This window comes from Hyperoodon ampullatus (assembly GCF_949752795.1).
Source record: "Hyperoodon ampullatus genome assembly, chromosome: 4".
In the NCBI taxonomy this organism is placed as follows: Eukaryota; Metazoa; Chordata; class Mammalia; order Artiodactyla; family Ziphiidae; genus Hyperoodon; species Hyperoodon ampullatus.
The window spans coordinates 79,163,945-79,187,575 of record NC_136917.1 but is presented as its reverse complement, the minus strand read 5'-3'; the positions used below and the strand labels follow the sequence as shown (position 1 = coordinate 79,187,575).

The 23,631-nt window shown below is 37.6% G+C and overlaps 1 long non-coding RNA gene across 1 annotated transcript in view; it reads left to right on the top strand.

Moving 5' to 3' along the window:
• The window catches only part of LOC307052656, a 62,127-nt gene that overhangs the window by 28,316 nt on the left and 10,180 nt on the right, over positions 1–23,631 (top strand). The gene's annotated exons all lie outside the window — the stretch shown is intronic.

Below are 23,631 nucleotides of genomic sequence, written 5' to 3'. Positions count from 1 at the left end.
AATCATTAAGTAGTCTGTGTGAGCCCAATATGAGTTCATAAGGAATCTGTTTTTAAAATTATTTTATATATATATATTATATAATCATGTATCAATTGAGCAAATAACAATACAAATGTGTCTTCAGATACAATGAAGTGTAACTCTCATGCAGTACCAATTAGTGTTTTAAGAAAAAAATCTATAATGTAAATATAAAAGATAGAGATAAGATTAAGTGAAGTGCAGAGCATATGAACTTGGGCAAAGAACTTGAGCTACGTTTATGGGAGAACCCAGTGTACATCAGGAGTACAAAGAGTGCAAGAGTGACATGGGGTCTATGATCTGGTGGGGTGGGAGTGAAGCCTGGAGCAGGCAGGGGTTCACATGTGGAAAGGAAAGAGCAGGATGTGTCCCAGGAACTAGGAGAAATTGTGAGCATCGTTGGGGGAAACTGGTAAGGAGGGAAGATAAATAGATAATTAGAAGTAAATAGATGGTAGATTACATAGGACCTTGTAAACCACAGAAAGCTTTTGGACTCTATTCTAAGCACAGTAGGGACCCTGTGATAGGCTTTTAAGCAGCAAAGCTTCATAATCAGATTTTATCTTTAGGAACATTTCCTTGGCTCTAGTGGGGTAAATGATAGGAGATCAGGGTCTATCATAGAGGAATACAATACTATAGTTAGTAGACATTAATGTGGTATTTGAAGGAGATGATAATGGCCTTAAGTAGTAAAGTATCACTGAGAGTAGACTGAGGTGAGTGGATTCCAGAGATATATTAGTGTTAATAGTAGGAAAGGGAGAAGACAGAGTTAGGAAAGGTGCCTCGGCGTCTGTCTTGGGCAACTGACTGGCGAGTCTGTGTGTCATTCCCTAGCAGAATAGACTTTGAAAAGGAAGAGGAATGGGGAGCTGGGGGATAGCAGAGATGATGAGTTGCCACTTTGACATGTTGTGTAGGATGTTCCTTGGATCATCCAAGGGATCCTGGGCTGTAGGGAGTTGGATGAACAGACAGATTTAGGAGAAGAATCTGGATTTGAATTAGAGATTTGAAATTCACTCTTAAATAAATATAATTGAAAATGGGGATGGGTGAAAACTCTCAGAGAATTATGGGAAAAAAAGCAAAAGTAATTTCAAAGGCAGAACCCTAAGAAACATTGAAATTTAAGGAGTAGGCTAAGAAAGAAAAGCCTGAAAGAGGACACTGTCAGAAAAGTGGGAGGAAACTTACTTTAATTATAAAAATGACCTCGGTAAAGAAATGTTTTTGTATTGCACGAGGCTAATCTATTTTACGAGTGTTACTCTCATATGTTGGAAAATGAATAAAAACAGAGCAATGCCTGGAGGTAGAAATATCAGGAAAAATGAAGCTAAGGAATCACCTTCATTTATCCATTTATTCACTGATACATTCAGGGGCTTCCTATTAAGGATTCATTGTGAAATACTGTAAAAGATGTTGCAGCATATATAAATTAAGCACAGAGTCTGGGTTTCAGGAGCTCATGCACTACAGTAAGAAATGAAACGTGCTTTAATAAATAATTTGAGGGGGAACAGGGCATGTTTCCTAAAGAAAGCATAGAAAACATACTAAGGAAGGCCAGAAAAAGAATACAGAGCCCTGCCACACGGTCAGGCACGATGTAGATTCTCAACGTACATATTGAATCAATTTGTGCCGTCCAGCTGGAGGGGTTGAAAAAAGCTTTCTGTAGCAGTTGGCATTTGCCATTAAAATAGGAGAATTCCTCATATTTAAATATAAGAGAGAGATAAATCAGTAGCAGGTACAAGGGCAGCAGCTGGAGCAACTTAATCTGGAGTAAAGACCTGAGAAATGTATTCATTTTAAAAATATTTTGAGCATCTGTCTATATTTCCTCAAGTTACAAACAGTTCATTTTCGTGGCAGTGGCAGTTTCTGATCAAGAGCTAAAAATAACAATCGATGATGTCTAAAACACTCATAAATACATTCATATTTAATCCTCAGAGACAACTTTGATATTCAAGACACTTATTTCTACACATGTAAACCAAGACCTGAATGGGTAAATGCAATAGAATCTAAGTCTTTGCAGTGTCCTACACCTTAAATTTTAGAATATTCTGGCCATTTTCATCATGACATTCTCAATAAACAATTCTAGACTAATTAAAAATGTATAATGCCATTAAAATTCCCGGTCATAACAGCTGAGAATAGAAGTGCCTGAGAGAGCAAGTACAGTTTGTGTGTGTTGGGTTCTGTGTCTTGTGCATGGTGAGGGCTTCAGAAGGAAATACTGAGACGGTTTAAAGTGAAGGGCTTCAGCAGAGGCTGTGCAGATTAAATAGACAAAACACAGTGTGGAAATTTAAGTGATCTGAGATTTCAGTAACCATTTGGAAGCCTAGTTTCTGGTCCTGGACTCATGATTTCATCTTAAGTCAGCTGCTAATTCTCTGAATAATAACAGTTTTACAGCATTTGCTGTATGAAGAATGCCTATTAACTTATATGTCTGACTTTCAAAAAGACTAATGCACAATTTTTAATTAAGATACCTTTTGTGCTATCTTCTTAACATAGTACAGCAGAAAGCAGTAAATTTACTTAAATTTCTAATGATCATTTTCAAATATACTGAAACATTTATTTGAGTGGACCTGTTATATGCTACTAACATATGTCAGTACTTATACTTTATATCTCGCTCAGTGTTAATATCCTAAGGTTATGTATAATACAAGTTTCAAATACCTGCCCTCGATATGTATTGCAATCCAATGTGATAACGCTAATGAAAAGTGGTATGTTTCCTCTTTGGTTATTTGAACAAGGAACACAACAAGAAGTGTGTGAGGTGCCTCTTAGGCCATCTGCTAGCTCCCTTGATTACTAAATGTGCTCCATGAGTGCTTGAAGACAGAGCCTTGCAGAGGCATTGGGTCTGCCAAGCTTCTAATTAACCGTTCTTGAACTTATGCCAGTTTTAGCTTTCTGTCTTAAGTTTAATGCCTCTGTCGGGCACACAAAAAGTAAAATCACTTCCAGTATTTCAACTGAAGAGCATCCCTACCCAGGAAGTAAGAAGGACATTTTATATTCATGTTATGAGTGTGCAGTGGGAATAGAGAAGAGTTAACTCTGGTTCTGACATACAGATCTGAGTTACTCTTAGCTAGAAAGCACTTTTCTCCTATTTTATATTTCACACGCCTATACTAAATCATAATTGATGTTTCTCAAAATCTTAAATCTTCCTAGGAATTCTATGAGCTTTTAGAAGAAACTAAAGCAGGATTTTTTTTTTCCTTTCAGGAACAAACACCCATAGATTTACAAATATTCACCTACACATGTCTTCTGAATGGCCAGCCATGCTGAAGACTTTGTTCTTTTTTTTTTTTTTTTATTGGAGTATAGTTGATTTACAGTGTTGTGTTAGTTTCAGGTATACAGCAAACTGCTTCAGTTATACATGTACATATACCTATTCTTTTTCAAGTTCTTTTCCCATTAGGTTATTACTGATTATTGAGTAGAGTCCCCTAAGCTATACAGTATATCCTTGTTGGTTATCTATTTTAAATATAGTAGTGTGTATATGTGAATCCCAAACTCCTAATTTATCCCTCCCCCGCCCCACCTTTCCCCTTTGGTAACCATAAATTTATTTTCTATGTCTGTGAGATAAAGGCCATATATGACAAGCCCACAGCTAACATCACGTTCAACAGTGAAAAGCTGAAAGCATTTCCTCTAAGATCAGGAACAAGACAAGGATGTCCACTCTCGTCACTTTTCTTCAACATAGTTTTGGAAGTTCTAGCCATGGCAATCAGAGAAGAAAAAGAAATAAAAGGGATCCAAATTGGAAAAGACAAAGTAAAACTCATTGTTTGCAGATGACAAGATACTATACATAGAAAATCCTAAAGATGCTACTAGAAAACTAGTAGAGCCCATCAGTGAATTCGATAAGGTTGCAGGATACAAAGTTAATACACAGAAATCTCTCGCATTCCTATACACTAAAAACAAAAGATCAGAAAGAGAAATTAAGGAAACAATCCCATTTACCATCACATCAAAAAGAATAAAGTATCTGGGAATAAATCTACCTAAGGAGGCAAAAGACCTGTACTCCATAAACTATAAGATGCTGATGAAGGGCTTCCCTGGTGGCGCAGTGGTTGAGAGTCTGCCTGCCGATGCAGGGGACACGGGTTTGTGCCCCGGTCCGGGAGGATCCCACATGCCGCGGAGTGGCTGGGCCCGTGAGCCATGGCCACTGAGCCTGCACGTCCGGAGCCTGTGCTCCGCAACGGGAGAGGCCACAACAGTGAGAGGCCTGCGTACCGCAAAAAAAAAAAATGCTGATGAAAGAAATCAAAGGTGACATAAATAGATGGAAAGATATGCCACGTTCTTGAAATGGAAGAATCAATATCATCAAAATGACTACACTACTCAAGACAATCTACAGATTCAATGCAATCCCTATCAAATTACAAATGGTATTTTTTGCAGAACTAGAACAAATTTTTTTTTAATTTGTATGGAGACACAAAAGACCCTGAATAGCCAAAGCCATTTTGAGAAAGAAAAACAGAGCTGGAGGAATCAGGCTCCCCAACTTCAGACTATACTACAAAGCTACAGTTGTCAAAACAGTATGGTACTGGCACAAAACAGAAATATAAATCAACGGAACAAAATAGAAAGCCCAGAAATAAATCCACGCACCCATGGTCAATTAATCTATGACAAAGGAGGCAAGAATAAACAATGGAGAAAAGAAAGTCTCTTCAATAAGTGGTGCTGGGAAAACTGGACAGCTACATGTAAAAGAATGAAATTAGAACACTTCCTAACACCATACACACACAAAAAAACCTGAAAATGGATTAAAGACCTAAATGTAAGGTCGGATACTATAAACTCTTAGAGGAAAAACACAGGCAAAACACTCTTTGACATAAATTGCAACAATATCTTTTTGGATCCACCTCCTAAAGTAATGAAAATAAAAACAAAAATAAACAAATGGGACCTAATTAAACTCAAAAGCTTTTACACAGCAAGGAAACCATAAACAAAACAAAAAGACTGTGTTTTTAATGTGTCTGTGTTTGCGTGTATCATCTAGGGATGCATATCAAATATTTATTTTTGGCTGCATTGGGTCTTCGTTGCTGCAGGTGGGCTTTCTCTACTTGCGGCGAGCAGGGTCTATTCTTCCTTGCAGTGCGCGGGCTCACTGCGGTGGCTTCTCTTGCTGTGGAGCACAGGCTTTAGGTGCATGGGCTTCAGTAGTTGTGGATAGCAGGCAGTAGAGTGCAGGCTCAGTAGTTGTGGCGCATGGGCTTAGCTGCTCCATGGCATGTGGGATCTTCCCAGACCAGGGCTCGAACCCATGTCCCCTGCATAGACAGGCGCATTCCTAACTGCTGCACCACCAGGGAAGCCCCCACTTGAGGCTTTCTTTCTATGAAAAACATTCTGAAACGGGTGTGACATACCTGCTATTTTCAGACAAACAATTTTCAAGTAATGTAGCTAGCCGCCCATATCCATGGCAAGAAAAATGTCAGGTAGGATGGCAGTAGGGTCAGGTGGGATGGCAGTAGGGTTTTTTTTAACATCTTTATTGCAGTATAATGGCTTTACAGTGTTGTGTTACTTTCTGCTGTATAACAAAGGGAATCAGCTATATGCAAACGTATATCCCCATATCCCCTCCCTCTTGCATCTCCCTCCCACCCTCCTTATCCATCCCCTAGGTGGTCGCAAAGCACCGAGATGATCTCCCTGTGCTATGCGGCTGCTTCCCACTAGCTATCTATTTTATATTTGGTAGTGTATATATGTCAATGCTACACTTTACTTCATCCCAGCTTACCCTTCCCCCTCCCCATGTCCTCAAGCCCATTCTCTATGCCTGTGTCGTTATTCCTGCCCTGCCCTTAGGTTCATCAGAAGCATTTTTTTTTCTTTTTTTAGATTCCATGTACATGTGTTAGCATATGGTATTTGTTTTTCTTTTTCTAACTTCACTCTGTATGACAGATTCTAGGTCCATCCACCTCACTACAAATAACACAATTTCGTTTCTTTTTATGGCGAGTAATATTCCATTGTATATATGTACCACATCTTCTTTATCCATTCATCTGTTGATGGACACTTAGGTTGCTTCCATGTCCTGGCTATTGTAAATAGAGCTGCAATGAACATTGTGGTAACTGACTCTTTCTGAATTATGGTTTTCTCAGGGTATATGCCCAGTAGTGGGATTGCTGGGTCGTATGGTAGTTCTATTTTTAGTTTTTTAAGGAAACTCCATACTGTTCTCCATAGTGGCTGTATCAAGTTACATTCCCATGTACAGTGCAAGATGGTACCCTTTTCTCCACACCCTCTGCGGCATTTATTGTCTGTAGATTTTTTGATGATGGCCATTCTGACTGGTGTGAGGTCATATGTCATTGTAGTTTTGATTTGTATTTCTCTAATGATTGGTGATGTTGAGTATCTTTTCAAGTGTTTGTTGGCAATCTGTATATCTTCTTTGGAGAAATGTCTATTTAGGTCTTCTGCCCAATTTTGGATTGGGTTGTTTGTTTTTTGGATATTGAGCTGCATGAGCTGCTTGTATATTTTGGAGATTAATGCTTTGTCAGTTGCTTTGTTGGCAAATATTTTCTCCCATTCTGAGGGTTGTATTTTCATCTTGTTAATGGCTTCCTTTGCTGTACAAAAGCTTTTAAGTTTCATTAGGCCCCATTTGTTTATTTTTGTTTTTATTTCCGTTTCTCTAAGAGGTGGGTCAAAAAGGACCTTGCTGTGATTTATGTCATAGAGTGTTCTGCCCAGGTTTTCCTCTAAGAGTTTTATACTGTCTGGCCTTGCATTTATGTCTTTAATCCATTTTGAGTTTATTTTTGTGTATGGTGTTAGGGAGTGTTCTAATATCATTCTTTTACATGTAGCTGTCCAGTTTTCCCAGCACCCAGCACCATTTAAGATATCCACTTTAAATATAAACACACATAGATTATAAGTGAATAGATGGAGAGAGATATATTATGCCAACACCAATCAAAAGAAAGTAGAAGTAAACTATATTAATTTCAGGAAGAGTAGATTTCAGACCCAGGAAAGTTATCAGGGATACATAAGGACATTACATAATGATAAAGGGGTCAATTCTTCAAAGAGACATAATCCTTAATGTGTATGCACCTAACAATAGAGCACTCAAATACAGTACATGATGCAAAACTGATAGAATTACAAGGAGAAATACATGAACCCACTATCATAATTGGAGACCTCAACACCCTTCTATCAGAAATGGACAGATCCATGGGGCAGAAAATCAATAATGAAGTCAGCAACATCATCAATCAACAGGATATGATGGACAACTATAGCCTACAATTGGAACAACTGGACATAAGTATGCAGAAAATGAATCTAGACAAAGACCTTAAACCTTTCACAAAAAAACTCAAAACGAATCACAGACTTAAATGTAAAATGTAAATTATACATCTCCTAGTAGATAACATAGAAAATCTATATGTCCTTAGGTTTGACAATGACTTTTTAGGTACAATACCAAAGGCATGAACCATGAAAGAAAGAATTAATAAGCTGGACTTCATTAAAATTTTAAATTTCTGCTTTTTGAAAGACAATGTCAAGAGAACAAGAAAACAATCCACAGACTGGGAGGAAACATTTGCAAAGGGTATACCTGATAAAAAGTGTTATCCAAAATATACAAAGAACTTTTAAAACTCAACCATAAGAAAAAACCTGATTAAAATACAGGTCAAATAACTTAACAGACACCTCATCCAAAAAGATACACAGATGGCAAATAAGCAGATGAACATCGTACGTCATCAGGGCAATGTAAATTAAAGCAGCAATGAGATACCACTGTACACCTGTTAGAGTGGCCAAAATCCAGAACACTGGCAATGCCAAATTCTGGTAAGAATGCAGAGCAACATCAACTCTCATTTATTGCTGGTGAGAATGCTAAGTGGTATAGCCACTTTGGAAAACAGTTTGGTGATTTCTTAGAAAATTAAAAATAATACTCTTTCCATTTGATCCAGTAATTGTCCTCCTTGGTATTTATCCAAAGGTGTTGAAAACTTATGTTGACACACAAACCTGCACATGAATGTCTATAGCAGTTTTATTTATAATTTCTAAAACTTAGAAGCAATCAAGGTATCCTTCAGTAGGTGAATAGAAAAACAACTATTGTACATCAAGACAATGGAATATTATTTAACTGCTAAAAAAAATCAGCTATCAAGCCATGAAAAGACATGCAGGGAACTTAAATGCATATTATCAAGTGAAAGAAACCAATCTGAAAAGGCTGCTTTCTATATGATTCCAGCTCCATGACATTTTAGGAAAGGCAATATTATGGAGACATTAAAAAGATCAGGGTTGCCAGAGTCAGGAAGGAAGGAAGGAAACAGGTGGAGCACAAAGGGTTTTTAGGGCAGTGAAATTACTGTGTATGATGCTGTAACAGTGAATACATGTCATTAAAATTTGGTCCAAACTCAGAATGTATAACACCAAGAATGAACCCTAATGTAAATTACAGACTAGGTGATAACGATGTCATTGTAGGTTCATCAGTTGTAACTGATGCACCTTTCTGCTGGGGGATATTGATAATGGAGGAGGCTATTCAGTTGTAGGGGCAGGGCTTACATGGGAAATATCTCTACCTTCTGCTCAATTTTGCTATGATCCTAAAACTGCTCTAAAAAATAAAGAATCAAGAATATAATGGTTGCTTTATGTAACCATTAGGTTTGGGGGAAGATTTCAAAGGCATCACTGAAAATGATGTATCAGTGATACATCTATCAAAATGAGATGTATCTATCATTTTGTTTCTGCTGACCTCCTCCTCGTTTCTTCATCGTATCTGCTTCCTGGATAAACACTATCTGCCCAAGAAAAGAAGAAAAAGAGAGAGAGAGATGGAAGGAAGGAAGTAGGGGAGAAGGAGGGAGGAAGGGAGAAAGAGAGGGAAAGAGAGAAATGTACTGCCAGTTTTTAAAAATTACCTTGTGATTATATTCTTATTCTTGTTTGTAATGTCATACCATAACACACAAACAAGATGCACTGTATAAATGAAAAAACATCAGTGCTTAACCAATTTAAGTTTTGGCAGACTTACTAATAAAAGTAGATAAACAACCCCAGCCCAGGCTATTAGAAAGAAAAATAAGTTTGGAGACTAGAGAAGCTGGTTCAATAATAAAGAACAGGAAGTGTCTACCATTTAAATTGGATGTTTTTCTTATTGTTGACAGTTTAGTCCCACAAGACTTTTCATTATCTGGTCCCAGTATAGGAGGAAAGAGCAAAGTGGGCTCTAAAATGCCAGTCGGACATGCAAGGGCTACAGAGGTCAAATACAAGAGATGCCAGCCTTTATTTACCTGCAGTACTTAGGAATTTTTCCTTTTTGAGGCGAGAGCATTCGGGCCTCATTCTCTCCTTCTCAGTGCTCAATCTCATGCGCTTAGATATATTCCCAGGGGCTCTTTTATTCTTTGAAACAGAAATCTTTGCAGACGTGTTTCCTAATTTATTTTCAGTTTATTTTCTTTAACCTTGAACTTATTTAAGGAGTCTTAGCTTCTTAAAAATATATTGCAAAAGGAGAAGCAAAATCTGCGGAAAACAAACCTATGAGGACCTCCAAAAATCTCACTACTTTCCTTTATGATGCTTCTATTTAAAACACGTTTGTATGTCTAGGTCTTGGTAAATTTATAAGTATAAATATAAAAATAAATATAAATGTAAATGGCTTTCAATATAGAGAATGATTATATTGACCTCTATAATTAAACAGCAGACTAAATCTCCTGAAAATCTCCAATTACCAAACACCAAGAAATATTGGGATACAACTATAAACACCCCTTTAAATGCACGGAGGAGCTCTTGAGAGTTAGGGAACTTGCTGGTGGCCTTAAAACTGAGAATGTAAGTGAAAATAAGATACCCCCTAATCTACACTCAGTGAAGATGATCTGGGAAAAAAATCTGATCTCACTGCCAGTTTGAAAAAAGAAAACAAAAAGACGCCTGACTGCCTGGCCTGGAATTCGGATGGAATATATGTCTCCCTCCAGAAATCATAATAAAATTCCTCTCTTCACAAAATTAAAGATTTAAATGTACAGTAGTAGAATGGCCCCAAGAGTCCCAAGAAAAGAGCTGAAGAGGGGTCCAAGTTTGGTAACAGTCTAGAGTTCCTGGCCAAAAAGAAAAAAAAAAAAAAAAAAATTAACATAACAACTTGAGCCTCATAGCATTTCTTTAAATCTAAAAATACAACTCAATTTTTAAAAACATAATGAAATTAGCCACATGAATGAGACTGTACAGATAAAAATGTCAGAAAGAATTTCAGATGGTCGACTTACTAAATATCAAACCTTAAATAAATGTTTAAAATGCTTTGAGAAAAGGTAAAACCAAAAAACAGAAGAATGTTTTAAACAGCATGAAAATAATAATAATGATAAATAATAATAATAGAAAAGAGCCTAGAAAGACAAAGAGATGGAGATGAAATGAGGCTGAGAAACAGGTGAAGAATCATGTCTAAATTAGAAGTAGTTTCCAGAGACAAGAACAGAGAATGGGGGAGAAAAAACATACAAAAAGAACATCTGAGAAATTCCCAGTATTCATGAAAGACACAAATTTACAAATTCAGAGAGCCTAACAAATTGGAGTCAAGATAAATAATAAATCCACACTTTGATACATAATAGTGAAACAAAGGAGCACAGAGTCAAAAAGTTATCTCAAAAGCAACTGGAAACCACTGAATAAAGTTTACAATTTTTATAACACTTTTATCTTTAGATGCATGATATTAAAGATTTACACTTAGTACTATAAAAAGTCACTTGAAATAAATCCTTTCTCTGTTATGTTACAAAAAATAAATAAATATATAGAAACAACTGGAAGGAAAAGAGAGATTATCTAGAAAGGGATATCATTTAGTCAGACAGCAGACTAATCAATGACAACAACAACAAAAAAAGGGAAAATATGGTCAATTTCCTGAGAAGAAATATTTATCAATTTATGATTTGTAAAATATCAAACTGTAATTGAACAATAAAGATGAGATAAAGGTATATCCAAAAATATTTTTAAAAAAATAAGAGCTTACCACCAAGATTTTCTCATGATGCAACTAGTAAAAATATCAAGAGGAAGAGAAATTATACTCTAAGGAAGGTCTACAGCTCAAGAAAATGATCAAGAATGAGTTTAAATTGATACTGATGTATAAAATAATACTAATGAAATTTACTGATTTTGGAATGAACATTTGTGAAATTAAAACCTTGATTAATAATATCTAAGATTGGACTTCCCTGGTGGCACAGTGGTTAAGAATCCTCCTGCTAATGCAGGGGACACAGGTTTGAGCCCTGTTCCAGGAAGATCCCACATGCCACAGAGCAACTAAGCCCGTGCGCCACAACTACTGAGCCTGTGCTCTACAGCCCGTGCGCCACAACTACTGAGGCCTGCGTGCCTAGAGCCTGTGCTCCACAACAAGAGAAGCCATGGCAATGAGAAGTCCATGCACTGCAATGAAGAGTAGCCCCTGCTTGCCACAACTAAAGGAAGCCCGTGCACAGCAACAGAGACCCAATGCAGCCAAAAAATAAATTAATTTAAAAAATACATATCTAAGGTAAAAGATTTGTCCAGAATGAATACAATCTTACATCACTGAATTATTAGGAAGAAAAGAAATATTATTTGTTTGGATCTTGTTACATTTGCCTACTAATATAAAAGCAGTAAAGAAATCACAAAAAAGAGCAGTGAAGAACGGTATTTAGAAAACACAAAAATTAATGGCGGAAATAAATCCAAACATATTTTTAGAACAATAACTCTAAATGTAATATATGAGTCTGTTAAAAAGATTATCAGGTAAGATTAAAAGATTAAGCTATTAACAAGACAAACATCAAAAATACAATGCCTAAGAAAAGATGGATATTTAAAATAAATAAATAAATAAAAGAACATACTAGGAAAATACAAAGCAAAGTAAAGCTGAGGTGGCTATGTTAATAACAGATTAAACAAACTAAGAAAAAACATGTTACTAATTATAACTGGGCTCATTACATTTTGATTAAAATAAAAACTTACTAAGAAGTCATAGTATTTCTAAGCTTCTGGCACCTAATATGTAGCCTCAAAACATGAAGCGAAAAAAAATTCAACAAAATAACCATCATGATGGAAGATTTATCATATTTCTTTCAGTAACTAATAGAATGACAGATCAAAATTGATAGGATATAAAACATTGAAGCAACACCACTAAGAAACCTGGGCTAAGAGCATATAAAGAGGCTATAGAAAGGAATTTTGTTACCTTTCTTTTGGTTAGTACTTATCTAGTAGACCTTTTTCTGTCTGTTTATTTTGACCTTACTGTGTCCTTATATTTTAAGTATGTCTCTTGTAACCAGCACAAAGCTAATTTTTTTTTAAGAATATATTCTTACAATCTCTACCTTTTAATTGGCAAGTTTATATTTATTTTGCATAATGGCATTTTTAGGCTTTTTAAAAACATATTCCTTTCTTTTATTTTTCCTGTTTTCTTTTGCTTCCTTTATTTCTACATTTCTTTTCTGTCTTGGGATGGAGGGCTAAGTGTTCTTTCTCTCTTGAATTCTTCATTCTTTTATTTTCTCACATCTTTTATAAAGTTACCATTCCATTTTTATTCTTTTAATTCAAACCTTTGAAATTTTACCATACTTAATAACAAATTATGGAGTCCCTCTGTATTCTACACTCTTTCAGAACAAATCAAATTATAGCACTCTAATTTCATTACACCTCTGGCTTAGATACTCTTTAACACCACATTCTCTCTGTCTCTTTCTTTCTCTACACACTTAAGTTAAATGCTCTCTTGGGCTTTTCTTCTCTTTATTTCCCAGTGGAAGCTTTTCTCAAATGTCTACTGAGTCTTGGCTGCTGGTACCTACTTAAGAGAGATGCATGAAGAGCTCTGTGTATGTGAGCAGGCCTTGCCATTAATGAACTTCCCTACAGTATGAAAATAAAACACTTATGACCTCACACATTTCAGTATCTGCAGGTCTTTACTCTGAGATCTTTGAGCTGTCCAAAAACAAACAAAGAAACAAAACTACAATTGATAGAATGAAACAGGCAAGGAAGACTCTATTCAAGACTGTTACAATAAGGGGAAGAGATTGAACTCAACTCCTGTGAAACAAAAGATGAGAGAGTTTTAAGCATGGAGTAAGCTACTGGCAAACTACTGGAGTATGTTGGGAAGAGGCTAATCAATGTGATTAGGCCACCTGTGTTTCCTAATGGGCTCCCATGGAAGTCAGATTCTGACCCTCCCACAGAGACTGGGAGAGAGGGCCACTATCTTTTTTGATGATTACATTTCAAAGGGAGGCATCCCAGGTCCTTGAAAAAGACATTCCTGAGTTGTTGAAGATTTACATCTCAAAAGGGCAGAGAAATAATTTATAATTATAAAATTTTCTAAAGTAAATGCTCTGGTGGGGGTGGAGTCAAGATGGTATACTAGAAGGATGCAGAATTTACCTCTCCTCACAACTGGGGCACCTACCAGGCATCTGTGGGGGACCACAGACACCTAAGGGGACAGGAGGAACCCCCAGTGACTGGGTAGGAAGGGGCATGGGGAGGGTGAAGGGGGAGGAGAAGTGGAGGTGGGATGGGATCAGTGCCCCTGCGGGGTGTCTGGGGGAGGGGAAGGGATTCCCACACCCAAAGGGGGAAATTGGAGAACCACTGGGAGGGCAGAGGATCAAAAGGGAGAGTGGCCAGGTTTCCCCTGCCCACTTGGACCCCTAGGAACCTGCTGAGATCCCAGGCCTGATCCTCTGCCCACCTAGGCCCTCTCCAGCCATGTGGGTCTAGAGGGAGTGGGAGGGATGGAAGGGGGAGCAAAAGTAAAGGCCGGACCTATGAGAACAGCACCCCTGAGGGGTGGCGGTGGGAGGGAAGGAGTTCCTACACCCAGCGGGACCCACCCATGGTTAGGGGTCCAGCAGCTATGAGAGAGAACCTGGGAGAGACACTGGGGGAGGGGCATGAAGGAACAGAAGGGAACGGGGCCAATGCTTTCCCTGTCCACTTAGGCACCGGGAAGACTGTTGGGCTCCTGGGCCTAATCCTGTGCCCTCGGAGCCCCCCTCCTGCTGTGCAGAGCCCAAGCCCTGCCGCTACAACCCCCCCAGGAGCCTAACTCCAAACTCCGGAACCCCACACTCCAGAGGCCCTCCTTTCTACGTGCGACCTCTCCCCTTCTGCACACAGGTCCTAAGTAGAGGCCCTGCCCCATGATGAACGTCGCCCTGCCTAGGCCCCACCCCATGCTCAAATGTCACCCCCCCACCCGCCTAGGTCCCACCCCACCCTAAACCCCACCCGGCCTAAGTTCCACCCCTCCGGCCTAAACTCTGCCCCTAAAAAGAAGCCAAGGCTTTTTTTTTTCTTTTTCTTTTCATTTTTCCTCTTTTAGATTGGGGTTCTGTTTTACCTTGTTGATTCACTATTCTTACTTTATACTTTTATTTTTCCTAATAAATCTTTTATTTTTCTAATTTTATTTTATTCTTTATACTTTGTTAGGGATCACTCCTTTTGGCTTGTTGCCCCCCCCGCTTTTTTTGCCTTTCTCCTGCTGTGGTTTTATTTTTACCCTATTGAAGTTGTTTCAATTATAGTTTTATTTTTCCTAATATACATTTTATCTTTCTAATTTAATTTTGTTTTTTATTCTTTGATATTGTACTGCTACTTTTTTCTTCTAATTTTTTTTTTTTAACTGCACCACAAAGCTTGTGGGATCTTGGTTCCCAGGCCAGAGATCGGGCCCAAGCTCCTGTGGTGGGACCTCCAAGTCCAAACCGCTGGTCTAACAGAGAACCTCAGACCCCAGGGAATATAAATCACACTGAGGCCTCTTGGAGGACCTCATCTCAGCACGAAGACCCATATCTATCTAACACCTGCAAACTCCAGTGCTGGATGTCTCAGCCCAAACAACCAGTAAGACAGGAATACAGCGTCACCCATTAAAAAAAAAAAAAAAAAGAAACGACAAAAAAGTATGTTACAGATGAAAGAGCAAAGTAAAAACCTACAAGACCAAATAAATGAGGATAAAATATGAAAACTACCTGAAAAATAACTCAGAATGATAGTAAAGATGATACAAAATCTCAGAAACAGAATGGAGAAAATATAAGAAACATTTAACAAGGATCTAGAAGAACTAAAGAGCAAACAAACAGTGATGAACACCACAATTACTGAAATTAAAAATATTTTAAAAGGAATCAATAACAGAATAACTGAGGCAGAAGAATGGATAAGTGAGCTGGAAGATAAAATGGTGGAAATAACTGCCAAGGAGAAGAATAAAGAAAAAGGAATGAAAAGAATTGAGGACAGCCTCAGAGACCTCTGGGAGAACATTAAATGCACCAACATTCGAATTATAGGGGTCCTAGAAGAAGAAGAGAAAAACAGAAGGGTCTGAGAAAATATTTGAAGAAATTATAGTTGAAAACTTCCCTAACTTGGGAAAGGAAATAGTCTGTCAAGTCCAGGAAGCACAGACAGTACCACACAGGATAAACCCAAAGAGAAACACTGCAAGACACATATTAATCAAACTATCAAAAATTAAATACAAAGAACAAATATTAAAAGCAGAAAGAGAAAAGCAACAAATAACATACAAAGGAATCCCCATAAGATTAGGTTAACAGCTCATCTTCAGCAGAAATTCTGCAAGCCAGAAGGGAGTGGTAGGACATATTTAAAGTGATGAAAGGGAAAAACCTACAACCAAGATTACTCTACCCAGCAAGGATATCATTCAGATTTGATGGAGAAATTAAAACCTTTACAGATAAGCAAAAGTTAAGAGAATTCAGAACCACCAAACCAGCTTTACAACAAATGCTAAAGGAACTTCTCTAGGCAAGAAACACAAGAGAAGGAAAAGACTTACAATAACAAACCCAAAACAATTAAGAAAATGGGAATAGGAACATACATATTGATAATTACCTTAAATGTAAATGGATTAAATGCTCCCATCAAAAGACACAGACTGCCTGAATGGATACAAAAACAAGATCCATATATATGTTGTTTACAAGAGACCCACTGCAGACCTAGGGACACATACAGACTGAAATAAGGGGATGTAAAAAGGTATTCCATGCAAATGGAAATGAGAAGAAAGCTGGAGTAGCAATTCTCATATCAGACAAAATAGACTTTAAAATAAAGACTATTACAAGGACAAAGAAGGACACTACATAATGATCAAGGGATCGATCCAAGAAGATATAACAATTGTAAATATTTGTGTACCCAACATAGGAGCACCTCAATACATAAGGAAGATGCTAACAGCCATAAAAGGGGAAGTCGACAGTAACACAATCATAGTAGGGGACTTTAACACCCCACTTTCACCAATGGACAGATCATCCAAAATGAAATAAATAAGAAAACACAAGCTTTAAATGACACATTTAACAAGATAGACTTAATTGATATTTATAGGACATTCCATCCAAAAACAATACAATACACTTTCTTCTCAAGTGCTCATGGAACATCCTCCAGATTAGATCATACCTTGGGTCACAAATCAAGCCTTAGTAAATTTAAGAAAACTGAAATCATATCAAGTATCTTTTCTGACCATAACACTATGAGAATAGATATCAATTACAGGAAAAAAATCTGTAAAAAATACAAACACATGGAGGCTAAACAATACACTACTAAATAACCAAGAGAGAACTGAAGAAATCAAAGAGGAAATTAAACAGTACCTAGAAAAAAATGACAATGAAAACACGATGCCCCCAAACCTATAGGATGTAGCAAAAGCAGTTCTAAGAGGGAAGTTTATAGCAATACAATCCTACCTCCAGAAATAAGAAACATCTCAAACAACCTAACCTTACACCTAAAGCAATTAGAGAAAGAAGAACAAAAAACCCCCAAAGTTAGTAGATGGAAAGAAATCATAAAGATCAGATCAGAAATAAATGAAAATGAAATGAAGGAAACAATAGCAAAGATCAACAAAACTAAAAGCTGGTTCTTTGAGAAGATGAACAAAATTGATAAACCATTAGCCAGACTCACCAAGAAAAAAAGGGAGAAGACTCAAATCAACAGAATTAGAAATGAAAAAGAAGTAAGTAACAATTGACATTGAAGAAATAGAAAGGATCGTGAGAGATTACTACAAACAACTGTATGCCAATAAAATGGACAACCTGGAAGAAATGGACAAATTCTTAGAAAAGCACAACCTCCCGAGACTGAACCAGGCAGAAATAGAAAATATAAAAAGACCAATCACAAGTATTGACATTGAAACTCTGATGAAAAATGTTCCAGCAAACAAAAGCTCAGGACCAGATGGCTTCAAGGGCACATTCTATCAAACATTTAGAGAAGAGCTAACACCTATCCTTCTCAAACTCTTCCAACATATAGCAGAGGGAGGAGCACTCCCAAACTCATTCTACAAGGCCACCATCACCCTGATACCAAAACCAGACAAAGATGCTGCAAAAAAAGAAAACTACAGGCCAATATCACTGATGAACATAGATGCAGAAATCCTCAGCAAAATACTAGCAAACAGAATCCAGCAGCACATTAAAAGGATCGTACACCATAATCAAGTGGGGTTTATCCCAGGAATGCAAGGTTTCTTCAGTATACACAAATCAATCAATGTGATACACCATATTAACAAACTGAAGGATAAAAACCATATGATCATCTCAATAGATGCAGGAAAAGCTTTTGACAAAATTCAACACCCATTTATGATAAAAACCCTTCAGAAAGTAGGCACAGAGGGAGTTTACCTCAACATAATAAAGGCCATATATGACAAATCCACAGCCAACATCATTCTCAGTGGTGAAATACTGAAACCATTTCCTCTAAGATCAGGAACAACACAAGGTTGCCCAATTCCATGACTATTATTCACCTTAGTTTTGGAAGTTTTACCCACAGCAATCAGAGAAGAAAAAGTAATAAAAGGAATCCAAATCAGAAAAGAAGTAAAATTGTCAGTTTGCAAGTGACATGATACTATGCATAGAGAATCCTAAAGATGCTACCAGAAAACTACTAGAGCTAATCAATGAATTTGGTAAAGTAGCAGGGTACAAAATTAATGCACAGAAATCTCTTGCATTCCCATACAATAATGATGAAAAATCTGAAAGAGAAATTAAGGAAACACTCCCATTTACCATTGCAACAAAAAGAATAAAATACTTAGGAATAAACCTACCTAAGGAGACAAAAGACCTATATGAAGAAAACTATAAGACACTGATGAAAGAAATTAAAGATGATACAAATAGATGGAGAGATATACCATGTTCTTGGATTGGAAGAATAAACATTGTGAAAATGACTATACTACCCAAAGCAATCAACAGATTCAAGGAAATCGCTATCAAACTACCAATGACATTTTCCACAAAACTAGAACAAGAAATTTCACAATTTGTACGGAAACACAAAAGACCCTGAATAACCAAAACAATCTTCAGAAAGAAAAATGGAGCTGGAGGAATCAGGCTCCCAGAGTATACTACAAAGCTACAGTAATCAAGATGGTATGGTAATGGCACCAAAACAGATATATAGAGCAATGGAACAGGAGAGAAAACCCAGAGATAAGCCCATACACATATGGTCACCTTACCTTTGATAAAGGAGGAAAGAGAATACAATGGAGAAAAGACAGCCTCTTCAATAAGAGGTGCTGGGAAAACTGGACAGCTACCTGTAAAAGAATGATATTAGAACACTCCCTAACACCATACACAAAAATAAACTCAAAATGGATTAAAGACCTAAATGGAAGGCCAGACAGTATAAAACTCTTAGAGAAAAACCTGGGCTGAACACTCTATGACGTAAATCACACCAAGATCCTTTTTGATCCTTTTTGACCCACCTCCTAGAAAAATGGAAATAAAACCAAAAATAAACAAATGGGACCTAATGAAACTTAAAAGCTTTTGCACAGCAAAGGAAACCATAAATAAGACAAGATGGCAACCCTCAGAATGGGAGAAAATATATGCAAATGAAGCAACTGACAAAGCATTAATCTCCAAAATATACAAGCAGCTCATTCAGCTCAATATCCAAAAAAACAAACAACACAATCCAAAAATGGGCAGAAGACCTAAATAGACATTTCTCCAAAGAAGATATACAGCTTGCCAACAAACATATGAAAAGATGATCAACATCACTAATTATTAGAGAAATGCAAATGAAAAGTACAATAAGGTATCACCTCACAGCAGTCAGAATGGCCATCATCAAAAAATCTACAAACAATAAATGCTGGAGAGAGTGTGGAGAAAAGGTAACCCTCTTGCACTGTTGGTAGAAATGTAAACTGATAGAGCCACTATGGAGAACAGTATGGAGGTTCCTTAAAAAACTAAAAGTAGGGCTTCCCTGGTGGTACAGTGGTTGAGAGTCTGCCTGCAGATGCAGGGGACGCGGGTTCATGCCCCGGTCTGGGAGGATCCCACATGCTGCGGAGCGGCTGGGCCCGTGGGACATAGCCACTGAGCCTGCGCATCCGGAGCCTGTGCTCCACAACGGGAGAGGCCACAGCAGTGAGAGGCCCGCGTACCACAAAAAAAAAAAACTAAAAGTAGAACTACCATATGACCTAGCAATGCCACTACTGGGCATATACCCTGAGAAAACCATAATTCAAAAAGTGTCATGTACCACAATTTTCATTGCAGGACTATTTACAAAAGCCAGGACATGGAAGCAACCTACGTGTCCATTGACATATGAATGGATAAAGATGTGGCACATATATACAATGGAATATTACTCAGGCATAAAAAAAAATGAAACTGAGTTATTTGTAGTGAGGTGGATGGACTTACTGTCTGTCATACAGAGTGAAGTAAGTCAGAAAGAGAAAAACAAATACCGTATGCTAAGAAATATATATGGAATCTTAAAAAAAGAAATGGTTTTGATGAACCTAGGGGCAGGACAGGAATAAAGACACAGACATAGAGAATGGACTTGAGGACACGGGGAGGGGGAAGGGTAAACTGGGACAAAGTGAGAGAACAGCACTGACATATATACACTACCAAATGTAAAATAGCTAGTGGGAAGCAGCTGCATGGCACAGGGAGATCAGCACAGTGCTTTGGGACCACCTAGAGGAGTGGGATAGGGAGGGTGGGAGGGAGACGCAAGAGGGAGGAGATATGGGGATATATGTATGCATATAGCTGATTCACTTTGTTATACAGCAGAAACACAACATTGTAAAGCAATTATACTCCAACAAAGATGTTAAAGAAAAAAAACAGTAAATGCTCTAAAAAACGGGCAGTCAGGGTCCTATACAGGTATACCTTAGAGATATGGCAGGTTTGGTTTCTGACCACCGCAATAAAGTCAATATTGCAATAAAATGAGTCACACAAATTTTGTGGCTTCCCAGTACATATAAAAGTTATGTTTACACTATACTGTTGTCTATTGTATACTGTAACGATAGCATTATGTCTAACAATTCAAAGTATATACCTTAATTTATAATACTTTATTGCTAAAATATGCTAACCATCATCTGAGCCTTCAGCTAGTTGTAATTCTTTTTGCTGGTGGAGGGTCTTGCCTCCATGTTGATGTCTACTGATTGATCAGGGCAGTGGTTGCTGAAGGTTGGGGTGGCTCTGGCAATTTCTTAAAATAAGACAAAAATGAAGTGTGCTCCATCAAACAGTTTCTCTGTAGCACGCAATGCTGTTTGAAACAATTTTACCCACAGAGCTTCTTTCAAAATTGGAGTCAGTCATCTCAAATCCTGCCATGGCTTTATTAACCAAGTTTACGTAATATTCTAAATACTTTGTTGTGATTTCAACAATCTGCACAGTATCTTCACCAGCAGTATATCCATCTCAAGAAATCACTTTCTTTGCTCATGAATAAGAAGCAATTCCTCATATGTTCAAATTTTATCATGAGACTGCAACAATTCAGTCACATCTTCAGGCTCCACTTCTAATTCTAGTTCTCTTGCTATTTCCACCACATCTGCAGTTACTTCTTCCAATGAAGTCCTGAACCCCTCAAAGTCATCCTGGTTGAGGGTTGGAATCAACTTCTTTCAAACTCCTGTGAATGTTGATATTTTGACTTCTTCCCATAAAATCACAAGATCTAGGTGAATCCTTTCCAGGTTTTCAATTGCCTTTGCCCAGGTCCATAAAAGGAATCACTATCTATGGCAGCTATAGCTTATGAAATGTATTTCATAAAGAGTAAGACTTAAAAGTTTAAATTGTTCCTTGATCCAAGGGCTGCAGAATGGATGTTGTATTAGCAGGCATGAAAACAACATGAATCTTGCTGTACATCTCCATCAGAGCTCTTGGTTAACCAGGTGCATTATCAGTGAGTGGTAATATTTTTAAAGGAATCTTTTTCTTTTCTAAGCAGTAGGTCTCAACACGAGGCTTAAAACATTCAGTAAACATGTAAATAGATGTGCTGTCATCCAGGCTTTTTTTGTTCCATTTATAAGGCATAAGCAAAGTAGATTTAGCATAATTCTTAACAGCCCTAAGACTTTAGGAATGGTCAATGAGCACTGGCTTCAATTTGAAGTCATCAGCTGCATTAACCCCAAGAGAGTTAGGCTGTCCTTTGAAGTTATCAATCCAGGCGTTGACTTCTCTCTAGTTATGAAGGTCCTAGATGGCATCTTCCTCCAAGAAAAGGCTTTTGTCTACATTAAAATTATGTTGTCTGTTATCTTAGCCAGGTCGTCATTCGTTATCTTAGCTAGATCTTCTGGACAAGTTGCTGTAGCTTCTACATCAGCATTTGTTGCTTCGCCTTACACTTTGATATTATGGAGACCGTTTCTTTCCTTTTCTTTCCTCATAAACCAACCTCTGTTAGCTTCACGATTTTCTTCTGCAGCTTCCTCACTTCTCTCAGCCTTCATAGAATTGAATAGAGTTAGGGCCTTGCTCTGGATTAGGTTTGACTTAAGGGGATGTTGTGGCTGGTTTGATCTCCTGTCCAGACCACTCACACTTTCTCCATAACAGCAATAAGGCTGTTTCACTTTCTTCTCATTTGTGTGTTCACTGGAGTAGCACTTTTAATTTCCTTCAATGACTTTTCCTTTGCATTCACAATTTGGCTAACTGTTTGGTGCAAGAGGCCTAGCTTTTGGTCTGTCTTGGCTTTCAACATGTCTTTCTCACTAAACTTAATCATTTCTAGCTTTTGAAAGAGACATGCAATTCTTCCTTTCACTTAAACACTTAGAGACTATTGTAGGGTTATTAATTGGCTTAATTTCAGTATCGTTGTGTCTCAGAGACTAGGGAGGTCCAAGGAGAGGGAGAGAGATGGGGGAAGGCTAGTCAGTGAAGCAGTCAAAATGTACACATTTATCGATTAATTGTGTCCCATCTCATATGCGTATGGTTTGTGGTGCCCAAAACAATTACAGCAATGAGATTGAAGATCACTGACCACAGATCATCATAACACATATAATAATAATAATAGGAAAGTTTAAAATATTGCAAGAATTACTAAAATGTGACATGGACACAAGGTGAGAAAATGCTATTGGAAAAAATGGTGCCAATAGACTTCTTGGATACAGGGTTGCCACAAACCTTCAATTTGTAAAAACCACAAACTCTGCAAAGCACAATAAAACAAGGTATGCCTGTGATAAGGAAGAAATCTGTCTAAAGTTTAGTCAAGGTAAGGGAAACATTACTGTTTCCTTGGTCAGAGCTTCAAAACAAAATCTTACACACACCCAATTATCGGCCTTCTGAGAATCACCAAGCAAGGAAGTGTAGGGACCTCGTGGTTTATAAGCATACTTCCCCACAATATCCCCCAGAGTCAGCCCTGCCCATTTATCACATCCTCCTCTCTGACTTATGCTGCACAGTCCAAGAAATCCTTCAGTTTAATTACTCCAGTGAAAAGTCTCTGATCTGCAGTGATTGGGGGGGGGTAGTATTCTGGTTACATGCTATTGGGAGAGAGACATTTCACCATATTTTTCTACCTCAGGCCTCACCCTGGCCTTCAGTATTCCCTGAGACTCTCTGGGGGCTCTAATGGGTAGACTTTCTCATCATTATGGCTTTATAGGAGTATTTTGACGTTAGCCATTTCTGCTATTCTTATGACTACTCCACTGTCTATCTTATATCTTTCCCAAACTGGTTGGAATCTCTTTTCCACTGCTGTCTCATTTGTCATTTTCCTAGTCCTACTTATATATGACTTTTTGTGTTTATAACTTTTTCCTTGCTTCATTTTCTTTTAATTATTCATGTGAGCATGATGATAAATACCTGTAATCAACTTACTCGGATAAACTGTAAATTTAAGCTC